At 42.4% G+C, this 15053-nt stretch overlaps 1 long non-coding RNA gene across 1 annotated transcript; it reads left to right on the top strand.

Annotated features, from left to right (window-relative positions):
• Positions 1 to 4596: 4596 nt before the first annotated feature.
• LOC133416634 (uncharacterized) lies at positions 4597 to 5182 on the top strand. Its single transcript, XR_009770260.1, has 3 exons — positions 4597 to 4717; positions 4816 to 4875; positions 4973 to 5182. It is a non-coding gene; the product is annotated as an uncharacterized LOC133416634 (long non-coding RNA).
• Positions 5183 to 15053: the final 9871 nt, after the last annotated feature.

Here is a 15053-nt window from a genome sequence, read left to right as displayed (position 1 = left end):
AGCGTCTTCATTCCTTTTGTGTCTATTTTTTATAATGTTGGGCAAGATAAATCCAACATTAAATTGGTCCTTCGAGCCGGATGTCAATACACCCGAGGATTCCAGTTGTGGAGCCGACATCCAGTTAAGAGACCATGGCCACGGCAATTGAGAGCCTTTCCGGGGCTGGTCTTCATTCTTCTCAACTGGGATCTGAAGGTTGACGACAATCCACAGGATTGAAGACGACTTTGGTGAGTTAAATTTAAAAAAATAATTTTAGCAAAAAGGATTAAAGAGTGAGTGAATTGCGTGACGAAGAAGTCTGCGACAGAATAAACCTTGTGTCATACTAGTCACTGGCAATTGATAGAGGGACGGTGGAGTCCGACAAATTCCGCGAGGACGGCGGAGTCCTGTACGTACTTAAATTCCGTATTTAATAAACCCTGTGAATAACTAGTCACTGGCGGGTAAAATAAAGAAACTAGGAAAGTTTCGTGGCGTCGTAGTTCAATTCCGTATAGGACGGCGGAGTCCTCTAACGAGCTCTTGACAGACGTAGTTAAATTCCGTATAGGACGGCAGAGTCCTCTGACGAGCCAGTGTGAATGAAAACTGTTTGAATGAGAGTGTAAAGGTTGGAAGTTCATTAAATATTATTTTTTTTGGGGAAAAAAACAGGATCCTGATAAAATGTAATATTTAGAGACAGGGATAACTGAACACGGCTTTAATGGTTGGTTAAATACACAAAAAATAGCCGCGTTGCAGGAATCAAATTATATAAAATGAAAGAGAATACGGACAAACTACCGCATGACTAAGCCAGCCTGCTTCCCAACTCAACAAATCCTCTTGTGTAACCAGGATATGAAAAAATGTTACGACATGCGACACCTGATAAAATGACTGTAGATTATCTGTACTCAGACAATGAAGCAAAAGTCGCGGCAGGAATTATTTTACCAGACAAATTAAAGGAAATGTATAAAAATACAAGTGTCCCACATATTTCATTGTGCAAAGATTATGAGTCACAGTGGAAACATATGGGAACATTAGTAAAACAAGGACAGGAGAAAGATGATTGGCAGCAAATAGAAAACAAACTGGAATACAGTGCATCAACTGGTCTAATTAGGAAGGCGATGTTTTGGACAATACAGGGTGATGAAGGGAAACAAATGCATCCTGTTTGATTAGACCAAATGATCCTCACTGAAATTGATGAAGAAATATTAAAAAAAAGTTACAAAAAAAAAATGTATGGTCCACAGGACCATTTGATGTAGGCCTTATTAAAGGGGCTTTTATTAGCAAATCTAATTATTAGCAAATTAGACCCAAAACAGAATATAGACCCGGGATTCGTCAATATACATTAAAACCAGATGCACATGAAGGAATCAAACTGGTAATTGAAGCATTAATTAAGGCAGGAGTTATAGTGGAGTGTCCAGAATCACCATGTAACACACCAATTTTTCCCTGTAAAAAAGGCCCCACCTTCAGTGGGTTGGAGACTTACAGGCAGTAAATACTGCAGTAATACAGAGAGCAGCATGCGTACCAGATCCACACACATTGTTAAATTCATAAAGACCAGAGGCTACTGTGTTTCCAGTAGTGGACATAAGTCATGCATTATTTTCTGTACCAATAGAAAAGAACAGTCAATTTTGGTTTTCATTTACATTTGAGGGCAAAAAATATACATTTACTCGATTACCGCAAGGTTACTGTGAAAGTCCAACCATTTATTCACAAGTTATGACAACACGCATGTCTTCTGGCATCTCCAGATGGAGAGACATGCAAAGATTCATTGGCCTTACTGCATCATCTAGCAGAAGAGGGACATAAAGTTAACAAAAATAAATTGCAATGATGTCAAAGGCAAGTCAAATATCTAGGCCATAATTTAAGTGTAGGAAGAAGGACTACATTAGAAGACAGGAAAGCTATAGTCTTAAAAAATCCTAAACCACAGAAGAAGAAACATACAATAATAATTTTTAGGTCTGACAAATTATTGTAGAGCATGGATTCCAAACTATGCAGAAATTGTTGCACCATTGTCAAAATTAATGTATGAAGACCACCTTAAAATGACATCACCTGTTTAATGGAATACAGAGGCAGAAAAGGCCTTCTGTGACATTAAACAACATTTGGTGTCCAGTGCTGCGCTAGGCCTTCTAAATTTAATGATAAAACATTCATTCAAATGGAAGATTGTAAAAGCTATTACATGACCTCCGTACTTACACAACAATATGGTGATAAGCTAAGACCATGGGCTTATTTTTCGACTAAATTGGACAGCGTGACGTGTGCATTACCGCATTGTGTCAGAGCAGTTGTGGCAGCTTCGATGGCAGTAGAGAGCAGTTCCACGATTGTGTTATTTCATCCATTAACTCTTAAAGTCCCACATACAGTGTCTGTTCTCCTATTGCAACACTTGCAAGACATTTATCTTGCATGGCCATCTTGCTGTCACAACTACATTTGACTGTTGAGCGATGCACAACCTTAAATCCAGCCACACTAACACCCTTACCTGATGAAGGCACGCAGCATGATTGTCAGGAATTGGCTGAACAAACTGCTGAATTAGTAGCATTAACCGAGGCATGCAAACTAATGATAAATAAAGATGGTACAATCTATACTGATAGCCAATATGAGTATTCCACAAAAACGCAATTATTGGGAAAAACAAAGTGAAAAACTACAAAATGAAATTTACATTAGCACAGAAAAAAAAAAAAAAAAAAAAAAACCTCTTCAAATGGGCTGCTATATTGAGCCATGTTGTGTCACATGTCTCAACCGGAGGGATGGTGGCACAGATAGATCGACACTTTACAGCCCTAAAAAATAGCAGAAAGAAAAAACCTGGGTTCATTTAACACACTGTAAAAGAGTCATTGCAGCTGAGTACTCAAATAGGGAAGGTGAGCAAAAGTCTGATAACGGAGCGGGAGCAGATGTGTAGATTCTGAAAACGCTTGCTGGTCAGTGAAGAAAAAAGACACCAACCCTTTTAGTGAGAACTCAGCAGAAAGGCACACCCACGTTGGTTATGAGATTCGATAGGTTGTTACGTAGCAACTTTGGCTACTATGGTGTTGGTTTTGTTTATGTGGTACATGGGATGTCCCACCCTAAATGATATAACCAATTTTTTAGACAGAAAATCACCTACCAGCTGGACCAATAATGACGAACCCAATAATGGAAAATTTTGAATCATTAACTCTTATCAAAAGGATTACAGCTGATGATCAGAACTGTGGGCATGGCTTCCAAACGCGGCAAACCGGTTTAATATTTTGTGCCCCCCAAAATCAAACTGCTTTAATCATAATTCCATATGCGGCTCTCACCAATGATGCTCAAGAGAATGGGCAGAATTGGGGATTTGGATATGACTGGTATGCAACTATAGGCTTTGGATGGGAACACCTCATTGGTGAAACAGGTTATGATTGGTCCAGTTGGTCAAAAAAAACAAAACGCAAAAAAATTAGAAAGAAGTTTAACATAAGTGAAGCGGCCCATAGTTTAATATTGAAATACAAATCAAGTCACCCAGTGTGTTTGATGATGAGCTTGTGGGCATATTCTAGCGGAAAAGATCCCCACTTCCAAGTAGAATGGTGTTATGGGAACCGTGTTAAACCAGAAATGCCATTGAAAACTTCAAAGAAAGGTGGACAGATTCTAATGGTTAACAACATAACTACTGATGATTGGTTCCTTGTTGTCACAGGAGTTTCAGGACAAAATAACAATTGGTTACTATTGGTGGAATAAGCAGCAAATGTAACGAGAAAAGATTGTGTGGTTGGCATGGGTCCCAGGCCTTTGTTGCGCATAATTATCACAAGATTGTATTATTCCATTAGTGAACGCTACTGTACCAACTGAGAGGTGTAAATCATGGGATCCTATATATCCCCTAACAAAAGCAGATAAACACAAACCAATGTTTTCTATTTTAGTAGCACCGAATAATTTTACTTGTGTAAACATGATTAGTAAAAGAAAAAATAATAATAATTAGGACCACTGAACGACACACAGTGTAAAGTAACCTTAAAAGTCGGACCAAATTTTATGCCAGTATCACGGAGCGACATCTGGTGGTGGTGCGGAAATGATAGACTGTTTGATAGATTACCTAAAGATATATCTGGATTGTGCGCTATTATCACTTTGATATTGCATGTGTCAGAATACCCTATGCCTGTTCAAGATTTAATGGAAAGGGCACCAATGTTTTTGTCCAATCTAGAACAGACAAAAAAGAGATTTATCCTGGCAGAGGCAAAATTATCCAACATAAAACATACATCGACGCTATAGGTGTTCCTCGTGGGGTTCCTAATCAATACAAATTAGCTGACCAAGTTGCAGGAGGATTTAAATACTTCATTTGCTGGTGGTGTACGATTCATAAAAATGTTAATGGGATAAACTATATCCACTTCAATGTACAGAGATTAGGAAATTGGACTCAAGAGTGGGTTGGAAGCTGTGCATGAGCAGTTCAAGGACGTTCCAAAACCGCATAGCTGTTGACATGCTCCTCGCAAGAGAGGGAGGTGTTTGCGGTATGTTTGGAGAACAAACAATACTGCTTCAGATGGCAGCCTGACCAGAGCCATCGATGGTCTACGGACCCTCAATCAACACTCCTTGTGGGACAGCTGGATGGACGTTTTTGGTAAATACAAAACCCAAATTTCACCAATATTGATATAAATTGCTGTTTTTGCAGTCATTCTGACATTGCGTGGATGTTGTTGTATCACATGCATTCAGGCTTTAATCAGTAGATTAATCACCACAGCAATTACCCACATGGAACCGTATGGAGCAGATGTATCCTTTATTGGAGGTAATAATGATATTGGAGGTGATAATGATGACGATGATGATGATGATGCTGTTGTTTTACCTGATTTGTTTCCTGATCCAGGTGATTACGATGTTTAAACTACAACATTCATGTATGAGAAGTTTACTCTGAGTGTAAATGTATTTGTTTCATAAAAATGATTCTACAGTTAAAAAATCGAAATGAAGTGACTGCAAAATGATATGAGAATTTGTGCAAATACATGATTAACAGGAGGGAAATGTTAAATATATTGTAGAAGTTATCATTTATTTGCTTAGCTTGCATTAGTATTATGTCTCGCCTTCAAGAAGATGACTCAGCAGGAATCATCAGAGAGAAGGACGTGGCCTGGACGTGGCAGGTGTTGGTCCCATGTCTTCACCTTGAAACCCTACCCTTAGTGTGTTGTGTCTTGTAGCTTAGTACGTTATGTCTTGTAAACTTAGAAACCTCCCTATTTTCAAATAAATGCAGGAGCGACGGGTGAGATTGTTAGAGCGTGTTGAGAGGCTGTAAACTGAACAATCTCCCATACGCCCTCCTCATGAGAAAAAGAAACCAGCGTCTTCATTCCTTTTGTGTCTATTTTTTATAATGTTGGGTAAGATAAATCCAACACATACTTTAGATCAAAATGAGTCTTTGCCATTATTTAAGTCTGAGATCCATGCAGTTCGAAAGATTAAATGCAAAAGGCAATAAATGGCATAAGGCTTGTAAAACGGCTCATATTTCCACACGTTTGTGACATAGTTATTAATTATTCAAGTGTCTGCCCACTTCGTGGTTGGTACCCAACTACTCAACTCAGCTGGACAGCAAAATGGAATTCATTTCCGGGTTTTAAGCAAGCGAGTTCCAGCCGCTCCCAAGGACCAATCAGAGCACCCCAAAAAGCAGAAGGCGCATTCGGAATCATATTTACCGATGGAACTGCTGTATATCTGCTATATAATCACTTTGAAATGCCAGATGTGGTTGGTAAAGTTGTTCGAGAGTTATAAAGAAATGTTTTAACATCTGACCTTTAATGTGTATGTTGAGCTGCTGTATCAATTGAGTTGTCTTCCCCCAGAAATTGGGGTTACAGTATATTTATTTTATGATTCCAGTCCATTCCTATTTTGCTGGGGCTCAATATTTAAATAACCTTTATCAGATTTGCTGGTTTAGTTGCTTTAGTTTTGCACTTTTCTGTCACAAATGAAGGGATGACATTGCATTCAAACCAATGTATCTTGCCTGGTCAGCCAGCTCAGCAGCCCTAAACCTCTGATTCTAGAATCTACAGTACATGGGCTGTTAAATAGGGCTCACTCATACACTCACTGTGCGTCACACATGAGCGAAGCTGAGGTCCCAGGACAACTGATGTCACACCACCTCTTGTCTACTTTAGTCCCAGTAGGTCCCCTTGTCATTCACCTTACCTTTACCTTGAAATAAATCAACATAAACATTAACTACTGCACCATACTCATGCTTATAATATCATGGTTACCTTAATTGGCTACATTATAGTGGTAAAATATTTGAAAAAAAATTCCAATATGATGAAAAAGAGCATTATTTTATCCAGTGCTTGTATTGGAATTCATCAGATGGTGCAGATGCAGCTAAAGTTGTGACCGAGAAGCATTTGTGCTCACAATGTCGGTAGTATTTATTTCTCAATTCTGTTGTAAACCTGTGTCAGTCATTGTGCTGCTCTCTGCTCCCTGCTTAATTTCCCCCACGGGGGATAAATAAAGTTTTCAGAATCTGACATTATTCAGTGTCATTTGTTTTAACCTAGGTGACATTTCCTTTTATTAATTTGTATCAGCGGCACGGTGGTCGACTGGTTAGAGCGTCAGCCTCACAGTTCTGAGGACCCAGGTTCAATCCCTGGCCCCGCCTGTGTGGAGTTTGCATGTTCTCCCCGTACCTGCGTGGGTTTTCTCCGGGCACTCCGGTTTCTTCCCACATCCCAAAAACATGCATTAATTGGAGACTCTAAATTGCCCGTAGGCATGATTGTGAGTGCGAATGGTTGTTTGTTTCTATGTGCCCTGCGATTGGCTGGCAACCAGTTCAGGGTGTACCCCGCCTCCTCCCCGATGACAGCTGGGATAGGCTTCAGCACGTCCGCGACCCTAGTGAGGAGAAGCGGCTCAGAAAATGGTTTGATGGATAATTTGTATCGTGGCCTGAGAAAAGCATTGCATTTATTAAGTGCAGGGTGGCACAGAAATAAAACAAAAAAACATACTGCATGTAGTATTTAAACTGCAAATCCATCAAAATCTATGGCTGATAGATGCTGTCACTCGATCGAAATGTGATATGAAGTCGATTGTCCAGATCATGTGCGGCACAGTGGACGACTGGTTAGGGCGTCAGCCTCACAGTTTTGAGGACCGGGGTTCAATCCCCGGCCCCGCCTGTGTGGAGTTTGCATGTTCTCCCCGTGCCTGCGTGGGTTTTCTCCGGGCACTCCGGTTTCCTCCCACATCCCAAAAACATGCATGGTAGGTTAATTGAAAAACTCTAAATTGCCCGTAGGTGTGACTGTGAGTGCAAATGGTTGTTTGTTTGTATGTTCCCTGCGATTGGCTGGCAACCAGTTCAGGGTGTACCCCGCCTCCTGCCCGATGATAGCTGGGATAGGCTCCAGCATGCCTGTGGCCCTAGTGAGGAGAAGTGGCTCAGAAAATGGATGGATGGATGGATGGATGTCCAGATCATTGCTTTTTCAGTATTTATCCACCAGTATTTTGGCAGAAATTGTGTTTATATTGAAAATGGTTTATACAAGCAATGGAAACCTTTTTTCTCAATGCTTAATGCTTGAAAGTATGTGTTCTCTAAAAATGTATTACAATAAACTGGTAATATACTCAATGGCAAAATGAGGGTTGGTGTTCCCAACATCCAATCCTCCAGTGGACCATATTTTTACTTGACGTTTATAGATTTTAACTGCTCCTTATTTGTCTTCCCTCAATAAAAACAGAAGAAACATTGTCAATATGAGTGTGTGCGTGCACGCACCCGTGCCAATGTGTGTGTTTATGTTGTTCCTTGACTAATCTGTCTTCATTAGCGGAATGGACCCTGAGTGACGAATGTCCTTTTTGCCCTTTAGCTCAGTGCTGAGAATAAACACCCCTGATACCACTAGTGGGGCTACACAAAAGAATTCAAGTCAAATTAGAAAAATGACTCAAAGTCAGAAATACACAGGTGGTCCATGTTTTCTTGAATAGGTTTTAAAATGATAGTAAGTTAGTGGGACAGGGTAGCATGTGATTAGGGAGGTTCTGATTAACAATGTGACTTTAAAGGGGCAATTTGCTGAGCTTATTGTTACCACTTCAATGGTGCATATTGATTGGCCACGCATTTACATCAAAGGTGATGTCTTGGAGGGACTGTAAGCAAAGAAATAGTAAGCGCTCCTCAGGCTCAAGCTGACATAAAAAAAAAAAAAAAACAATCCCGTTATATACTGTACTATATAACTCAGTGGTGGCGAGGTATGCTGTGACTTTGGAGAAAGGATTTCTCAGCAGGCAGCTGGTGCTTCAGCAGTTCAGTTGTCTCACTTCCAGGAAACGAATGGAGTTCTCTACAGTCTGTCACATTGTGTACAACAGTATTGCTGCGAGAAATACACAGAGGTCACAGAGATGCATTGGTACAACCACATATTTTATGGTATTGCAACATACGCTTGGTGGGATATTGTAGCTTCAATTTGGTCAATTCAGACTTTTTGGCATTATTGTGCAACAATGAACAGTGAACAACAGCAAAATAATAATTTCCATTTTCTAATTGATATTTTTATGGGCAACATACAATGTGTGTCAGAAACGTTTCAGGACTGGTATCACAAAAGTATACAGTTCGCCCTTGAAAGTAGTCCTTTTGGAGTCTAATGCACTTTCCCAGCTTCCTCTGCCATGCCTTCATGCAATCTTGGAAGGATTCTCCACAGCTCCGTCATAACAGCCATCTTCAGACCAGCGAGGTTACTTCAGCATGGAGATGTTCTTCTCAGCCAGGAGCTGTCAGATGTAATTTCTTCTCGCCCACTGAAAAGCAAACATAGCGGGATCTCTTGAAAGACGTGCTGGTTGATCGCCTGGCCCACACTGAAGGGGAAAACTTGTGTCATTACCCGCAAATTTTCACTCTTTACTTTGGTGCTCGGTGCCTAACTCCCAAGAATAGGGAGGGTTCACTGTACTGTAAATGGCCAAGCAAAACAAGTTCATAAAAACCAAATGACTGCTTTAGTATCACAGGTCACTTACAGTATGTAAACATTGATGCCTGCAGCACTGTAAGGCACCACATGACTTTTATACAGGGCAGCAAGCAAGAATCAAAATATAATAACTGCAGCTTCAGACAGCAGTGAATTGATTTTTGATACATCCTAAATATACAGTAGTGGAGAACCGTGTGTGTGTTCATGCAAAAAATATATAAAAAATGGTAAGTGTAGTCCAAATGGTCACTCACTGGGCAGATCTGAGATCCAATCTTTGGTGGGTGACTGATGAGAGAGGTGAGTGTTGTGAGAAATGAAGCACGCGACATATTAAAGCAAAGAACGTTGCCATCTAGTGGCGAGAGAGTACATCAAACAGTAACCACTCTTTCAGTGACGAGCTAAAACAAAAACTAATAATAATAATAATAAGAAGAAGAAGAGTCCAACCTTGGCTTTCAGAGTAAAATGTTATCCATCTTTGGATAAGGTGGACAAAGTTATGTGATGAATTTTTGTTACCTTTAACAATTTGTAATTACCACCAATGCTGACATTATGTGATTAAATACTGCTCTCTTTAAAATCTGTGACAGAGTATATGTCAACAAATTTAATTGCTCGACATTTTATGACTTCCTAAAATTCAAATAATTGGGGGTGGGGGGGGGGATGAAGGGCGTTGAGGGCGTTGAGGTCAGGTATCGATAGATTACAAACCTCTGAAATATGCATGGAAAGATTTTAACATGGGTTGAATTCCAAATGTTGTAATACATTCCTATGCATCTAGATAGATTAGATACATTAGATTGAGGGTTAGAAAACAAAGAAAACAAAAACACAAATATGCATCTATGGAAGCTTCAAGGAACGTTCTGGTCTCTTTAGGAAACTGAAAATACAGAAGAACCTTGTGATGGGTTGCAAACAAGAAGGCAGCAGGCTGTTTGTATTATCTTATCGAGCAGGACCATACTTACTTTACTTCAGTGTCATACCTCTAATTACATGCAAAGCATTTTGAGGATTTAGTGAGTTTCGAAGTGAGTGCTTATCTGTCGCTGTGGGCACATTCAACCTAAAAATAATGAATATTTTACATTTTATACGGTCCTTGTTATGCCAGTCAGACCTGACGACCGTGTTGTTAAAAAGGTATTATGAAATGCAGAGTCAAAGGCTTTTCTGTAAACAGGCTGTTTATGTAACCAACTTAGATTAGGCCCCTGCAATAACTATATTTTGGCCCTCTCATGTAGGTAAATAAAACAACAAAAACACAGTAAAGGAAATTTCGCTTAAACTGGGCGTAGAATGCATCAATGAAGTCAGCTTCAAACCCAATTCAGAGCTGAAATGATGGAGAAGGGAGAGTAGAAGAGGCAAGTGTGGTGGACCAGGAAGTGGCAATGATTAGTAAGGGGGAAGTTAGAAAGGCATTAAAGAGAATGAAAAATGGAAAGGCCGTTGGTCCTGATGAAATTCCTGTGGAGGTATGGAAGCATCTAGGAGAGGTGGCTGTGGAGTTTTTGACCAGCTTGTTCAATAGAATTCTAGCGGGTGAGAAGATGCCTGAGGAATGAAGGAAAAGCGTACTGGTGCCCATTTTTAAGAACAAAGCTGATGTGCAGAGCTGTGGCAACTATCGAGGAATAAAGTTGATGAGCCACACAATGAAGTTATGGGAAAGAGTAGTGGAGGCTACACTCAGGACAGAAGTGAGTATTTGCGAGCAACAGTATGGTTTCATGCCTAGAAAGAGTACCACAGATGCATTATTTGCCTTGAGGATGTTGATGGAAAAGTACAGAGAAGGTCAGAAGGAGCTACTTTGTGTCTTTGTAGATCTAGAGAAAGCCTATGACTGAATACCCAGAGAGGAACTGTGGTACTGCATGCGGAAGTCTGGAGTGGCAGAGAAGTATGTTAGAATAATACAGGACATGTACGAGGGCGGCAGAACAGCGGTGAGGTGTGCTGTAGGTGTGACAGACGAATTTAAGGTGGACGTGGGACTGCATCAGGGATCAGCCCTGAGCCCCTTCCTTTTTGCAGTGGTGATGGATAGGCTGACAGATGAGGTTAGACTGGAATCCCCGTGGACCGTGATGTTTGCAGATGACATTGTGATCTGCAGTGAAAGAAGGGAGCAGCTGGAAGAACAGTTAGAAAGATGGAGGCATGCACTGGAAAGAAGAGGAATGAAGACTAGCCGAAGTAAAACAGAATATATGTGCATGAATGAGAGGGGTGGTGGGGGAAGAATGAGGCTACAGGGAGAAGAGATAGCAAGGGTGGAGGACTTTAAATACTTGGGGTCAACCGTCCAGAGCAATGGTGAGTGTGGTCAGGAAGTGAAGAAACGGGTCCAAGCAGGTTGGAACGGGTGGAGGAAGGTGTCAGGTGTGTTATGTGACAGAAGAGTCTCTGCTCGGATGAAGGGCAAAGTTTATAAAACAGTGGTGAGCCGAAAGGAAAAGAAGAAGATTAATGGTAAATCAAAATGTTGCACCTCTACCTTTGCATGTTGTTTCTTGTGTTATTAACTTAACTTAATTGGAAAGGTGAGGATAAACAGTAAAGAAAATTGATGGATGGATGGATGAAAATAGTTTTTGTTAAAGACTAATACAACATGCAACAGTATACACTAGTTTGGAAATTTTACTGCTGGAATGGGACTGATTCAGTCAAGTGTACCCCATCCCTAAAAATATTTTGGTAAAAGTTATGATGCAAGGTGGAATCTGAGTTCCATGTTAGTTCACTCCTGTCGTCAAAATTATTTTAAACATGAAGGGCCCTAGTTTTCAAAATAGCTGCACGTTTTCTGTCATTGATTGAGTTTACAACAAAACTAAGCAGCATCATATTTAATTTTCTATTTTAAGAGAGACTCGCCAAGTCTGTGTGGTGGTTCAAAGTCAGAGTCTTGTTTTGGTTGTGCACAACGGTCAAATACATTTAAAACGGTTGTAAATCTAGTTCTTTAATCTAGCTATAATCATCCGTCCATCCATCCATTTTCTGAACCACTTATTCTCACTAGGGTTGCCGGCGTGCTGGCGCCTATCTCATCTGATTTCGGACGAGAGGTAGGGTACACCCTAAAATGGCTGCCAGCTAATCGCAGGGCACATAGCATCTTTAACATCCATCCATCCATCCATTTTCTGAGCCGCTTCTCCTCACTCGGGTCGCGGGCGTGCTGGAGCCTATCCCAGCTATCATCGGGCAGGATCATCGGGCATCGATGTGTAATCACAGCGATCTGTGCGTAAGTGGAGCATTGTCACTGCTCTGGCCATGGTGTGGCAAAAGACAATGTGAGTGGCCCCCTTGTTAAATACAAAATAAGATGGTGATAACAGCTGGCAACTTAAACATGTCTTCGGAGATCATTGTCTGTCTGCTTGTGCCCTCTGATCAAATCCACCAAAATCATATTAGACCAGCGGTCGAGCCTTGCGCCACAATTTACAGTAGATGTGGTATGAGCAGGCTTAAGTTTAATTCGACCTTCTGCCACCAAATTGTCACTTCGCCATAGGCATCGCCAAGGAAACTCCCTCGCTGCGCCAGAACACCAATGGTTGGCACACACCGGTCTGCCAAATTGGCAAACACACGCAGTGAGCCTTGCGCTTGCACCAAAACCAGGATCCGCAGACATTTGCACCCCGCTCCAGATGCGCTGTCTATGAAAATAGAACCCATCATCTTATCTTTGAAGAAACCTGTCAGTCCACAAACAAACACACATTTCCTCTCCAAGTATATGCAGAAATGTGTTGATGAGGATTTTAGTTGCTGTCGGATTAAAAGCAGCATTTTTAATTTAACATCATAGGAAAGCTTGAGTGACAGGTTTAGGAGAAAGAAGTTCTGAAATAAGGAAATTGTTCACCTCTTTACTACTCTCAAAACAAACTATGCTCTGAAATGAGTTTACTTGAGTATCATATCTTCTATGCTTTTAATTAAATTGTATGCATTTATTCTATTTAATCAATTTTGTTCTTGTTTGTCATTTCAGGCATTAATTATAATTTGGATTATAGTATGCTCATTACACAACTGTTTATCGGAAGAACACAGTACAAAGACTTTAAAAAAAGTTTCATCCATCTCCATCCATCTTCTACCGCTTATCCGAGGTCGGGTCGCGGGGGCAGTAGCTTTAGCAGGGACGCCCAGACTTCCCTTTCCCCAGCCACTTCATCCAGCTCTTCCACGGGGATCCCGAGGCGTTCCCAGGCCAGCCGAAGGATGTCGTCTCTCCAGCGTGTCCTGGGTCGTCCCCGGGGTCTCCTCCCAGTGGGACGTGCCCGGAACACCTCACCAGGGAGGCGTCTGGGAGGCATCCGAATCAGATGCCCCAGCCACCTCATCTGGCTCCTCTATATGTGAAGGAGCAACGGCTCTAATCTGAGATCCTCCCGGATGACCGAGCTTCTCACCCTGTCTCTAAGGGAGAGCCCGGACACCCTGCGGAGGAAACTCATTTCGGCCGCTTGTATCCAGGATCTCGTTCTTTCGGTCACGACTCACAGCTCGTGACCATAGGTGAGGGTAGGAACGTAGATCGACCGGTAAATCGAGAGCTTCGCCTTTCGGCTTAGCTCCTTCTTAACCACAACGGATTGATACAAAGTCCGCATCACTGCAGATGCTGCACCGATCCGCCTGTCGATCTCCCGTTCCATTCTTCCCTCACTTGTGAACAAGACCCCAAGATACTTGAACTCCTCCACTTGGTGCAGGATCTCATCCCCGACCTGGAGAAGGCACGCCACCCTTTTCCGACTGAGGACCATGGTGTCAGATTTGGAGGTGCTGATTCTCATCCCAGCCGCTTCACACTCGTTTGCGAACTGCTCCAATGAGAGTTGGAGGTCATGGCTTGATGAAGCCAACAGAACCACATCATCTGCAAAAAGCAGAGATGCAATATTGAGGCCTTCAAACCGGACCCCCTCTACGCCTCGGCTGCGCCTAGAAATTCTGTCCATAAAAGTTATGAACAGAATCGGTGACAAAGGGCAGCCTTGGCGGAGTCCAACCCTCACTGAAAACGAGTCCGACTTACTGCCGGATATGCGGACCAAACTCTGACTCCGGTCCTACAGTGAGCAAACAGCCCCCGCAGGCCAAAAAGGCCCGATAGGACTCCTTCTTCAGCTTGACGGCATCGCTCACGATTGGTGTCCACCAACGGGTTCCGGGATTGCCGCCACGACAGGCACCAACCACCTTACGGCCACAGCACCGGTCGGCCGCCTCAGCAATGGAGGCGCGGAACATGGTCCACTCGGACTCGATGTCCCCCGCCTCCCCCGAAACATGACCAAAGTTCTGTCGGAGGTGGGAGTTGAAACTCCTTTTCACAAGGGATTTCGCCAGTCATTCCCAGCAGACCCTCACAATAAGTTTGGGCCTGCCACGTCGGACAGGCATCTTCCCCCACCATCGGAGCCAACTCACCACCAGGTGGTGATCAGTTGACAGCTCCGCCCCTCTCTTCACCGGAGTGTCCAAGACATGTGGGCGCAAATCTGATGAGACGACCACAAAGTCGATCATCGAACTGCGACCTAGGGTGTCCTGGTGCCAAGTGCACATGTGTACACCCTTATGCTTGAACATGGTGTTCGTTATGGACAATCCGTGACGAGCACAGAAGTCCAATAACAGAACACCGCTCGGGTTCTGATCGGGGGGGCCGTTCCTCCCAATCACACCCTTCCAGGTCTCATGGTCATTCCCCACGTGAGCATTGAAGTCCCCCAGCAGAACGATGGAGTCCCCAGCGGGAGCGCTCTCCAGCACCCCGTCCAAGGACTCCAAAAAGGGTGGGTACTCTGAACTGGTGTTTGGTGCATAGGCACAAACAAC

This window comes from Phycodurus eques, chromosome 18 (assembly GCF_024500275.1).
Source record: "Phycodurus eques isolate BA_2022a chromosome 18, UOR_Pequ_1.1, whole genome shotgun sequence".
Classification (NCBI taxonomy): Eukaryota; Metazoa; Chordata; class Actinopteri; order Syngnathiformes; family Syngnathidae; genus Phycodurus; species Phycodurus eques.
The sequence above is the reverse complement of the archived record's forward strand: the minus strand, read 5'-3'. Positions and strand labels throughout refer to the sequence as shown.